Source organism: Alexandromys fortis, unplaced genomic scaffold, assembly GCF_014885135.2.
Source record: "Alexandromys fortis isolate MF-2015 unplaced genomic scaffold, M_Fortis_MF-2015_v1.1 scaffold_60, whole genome shotgun sequence".
In the NCBI taxonomy this organism is placed as follows: domain Eukaryota; kingdom Metazoa; phylum Chordata; class Mammalia; order Rodentia; family Cricetidae; genus Alexandromys; species Alexandromys fortis.
Genome location: NW_026067946.1, coordinates 6,866,370 through 6,869,256, shown reverse-complemented (window position 1 = coordinate 6,869,256; position 2,887 = coordinate 6,866,370). Strand labels below are relative to the sequence as shown.

At 38.7% G+C, this 2,887-nt stretch overlaps 1 long non-coding RNA gene across 1 annotated transcript in view; it reads right to left on the bottom strand.

The window, feature by feature from the left end:
• The window catches only part of LOC126505980 (uncharacterized), a 15,228-nt gene extending 12,991 nt beyond the window's left edge, over window positions 1-2,237 (bottom strand). Inside the window, exon 1 of the long non-coding RNA XR_007593045.1 lies at window positions 2,098-2,237. This is a non-coding gene — a long non-coding RNA (uncharacterized lncRNA). The remainder of the gene's footprint in view (window positions 1-2,097) is intronic.
• Window positions 2,238-2,887: the final 650 nt, after the last annotated feature.

The window sequence follows — 2,887 nt, the reverse complement described above, 5'->3', positions numbered from 1 at the left end:
ATAGCCAGAACCTGGAAACAACCTAGATGCCCTTCAATTGAAGAATGGATGAAGAAAGTATGGAATATATACATATTAGAGTACTACTCAGCAGTAAAAAAACAAGAACTTCTTGAAGTTTGCAGGCAAATGGATGGAAATAGAAATATCATCCTGAGTGAGGTAAGCCAGACCCAAAAAGAGGAATATGGGATGTACTCACTCATATTTGGTTTCTAGCCATAAATAAAGGACATTGAGCCTATAATTCGGGTGCTTTTGTTTTTATAAGACCCAGCGTGATAATGGAAATTCATAAAGTTGAACACCAATTATTTTGGGTTTTGATTTATAAGTCCCTTCCACTAAACAGCATTTGAATGCATGAAATGCTTTTCCAAATTGGCGTCAGGGGCTTGTTGCTGTTTCTTACATGATTCTGACACTGATATATAATAATGGGATGCCATCTGTGCTTGCCAAGCTCTGTGATGTGGCATAGCTGCAGCTTTAAGACAGGGTTCTGAGTGCTTTACTTTCCCTAGTGAAGAATTTAAACAAAGTGCCTCTAACTTTGGTTAATCACTTTGGTCAATCAAACAAACTGCGCTCTGACAGTGGAACAGCGACTACTCGATGTGGCACTTAAGGACAACATTAACCATTTTGTCATGGCTGTTGAATCGAAAAACAACTTTTAAAAATGTAGGCAGTTTGCAAACGGCATGCAGACAAGTATATAAATAGTTACACCAAGAGAGACTGCTGAAACACACATACTTGACTTAGCTTCCACGTGGTAGACTGGAGAGACAGGAATCATGGGATAATAAAACTACTTTTAACCTTCCTTGCACTCTTTGCTCTCTCACACCTGTAAGGTTTCTTAGAAAACATGGTTTCTTTAAAGAAATATTTTTGGTCTGCTTCTTCCACTCTCAATAAGCGGCATGTGAAATTTATACACAGCACTCAAGAGAGGATGTTCACTTTACACAGCATCCTCTCCACCATAGGGTATCATCAATGTTTTTGTTCTTGGCCACTCTTACAAGTGTAAGATGAAATTTTAAAGTTGTTTTGATTTGCATTTCCCTGATGGCTAAGGATGTTGAGCATTTTCTTAAGTGCCATTAAACGACTTTAGATTCATCTGTTTAGAGTTATCTGGTTAGGTCTGTACCCCATTGTTACTGGATTTTTTTGTTCTTTTGATGACTAATTTCTTGAGTTCTTTGTATATTTTGGAGATCAACTTTCTGTCCGATGTGAAGTTGGTGAAGATCTTTTGGCATTTTGTAGGCTGCTATTTTGTCTTGTTGACCATATCCTTTGCTTTACACCAGTGTCTGTGCTACTGAAGTTATATTTAGAAAGTGCTCTCCTGTGCCAATGCATTCAAGTGTACTTCCCACTTTCTCTTCTATGAGGTTCAGTGTGGTTGGTTTTATGTTGGGGTCTTTGATCCATTTGGACTTGAGTTTTGTGCATGGTGATCGATATGGATCTATTTTCATTTTTTTAAATGTTGATATCCAGTTATGCCAGCACCACTTGATATTTAGGTCTTCAATTTGGTTCTATTAGTCTTGGTCCTCATGTCTGTTTTTATGCCAATACCAGGCTGTTTTCAGTACTGTAGCTCTGTATTGAAGTAACTCTAACCAAATAAGTAGAAGACGTGTATGCCAAGAGCTTTAAATCTCTGAAGAAAGAAATTGAAGAAGATACCAGAAAATGCAAAGATCTCCCATGCTCTTGTGTAGGTAGAAGTAACATAGTAAAAATGGCAATCTTACCAAAAGCAATCTACAGATTCAATGCAATCCCAATCAAAATCCCAGTAAAATTCTTCACAGACCTTGAAAGAATGATACTCAACTTCATATTGAAAAGCAAAACACCAGCTGAATAGGGGTGTCGTTAATTAGGTCTTTTGTGGTATAACCTGTGTGCCAGGGTCATCTCAGTTGGCAGTTGAGTGAAGTAATTTTTTGAGGGTATTCACAGCAACCTTTCAGGAGGGCGTGGTCTATCATACCAAATCGGAATAGATCCAATCCACAGGGTCACATCCTCTGTGAAAACAAAAGAAGGACTTTTCCAAAGCATCATAACCTTAGATCCAAATTCTGAAGTCAAGATACCTTTAGAACATATGTGCAGGTTCAGCTTAGCAGCCCATATAATGAAATGTCTCTCTGTACTTAGCTCCTTCACAGTCAAAAATTTTAAAGAAAACACAATGTACATAATCCAGACTCTCTGTGAATTTTTCATTTTTACGTGGCTTATTTTTGTTTATTTCTCTTAATCTATAACTATCTGTACTCTGTCTCTTTAAAGACTTTACCCCCTTTTTTTAAGGGCATTAACTTTATTACCACCCCTGACTTCACTGATCCTTTTAAACAGAAATGTAAAAGCCATTACTATTGAGCACCAAACATTTCTTCTCTGCTCCGTCTAGTAGGGTAAGTTGGCATTGTATCCTCTGCAGCTATGAGGAGCTTGACATGCAACAAGTTTTAGTTGGCTGATGATCTGAACGGGGTAATGCATGTTACTTTGGGGCTTGAATATCTTATGAATGACACAGAATTATCTTGATTGCTATTAATGGCTTCTCTCTCTGTATTTCCTTCCTTCCTTCCTTCCTTCCTTCCTTCCTTCCTTCCTTCCTTCCTTCCTTCCTTCCTTCCTCCCTCCCTCCCTCCCTCCCTCCCTCCCTTCCTTCCTTCCTTCCTTCCTTCCTTTTTTTTCTTTTGATTTTACAAGACAGGATTTCTCTGTGTAACAATCCTAGCTTTCCTGGAAGTAGCTCTGTAAACCAGGCTGGGCTCAAACTCACTGAGATCTTGGCCTCTGCCTTCTGAGTGCTGGGATTAAAAACGTGTGCCACCACCAC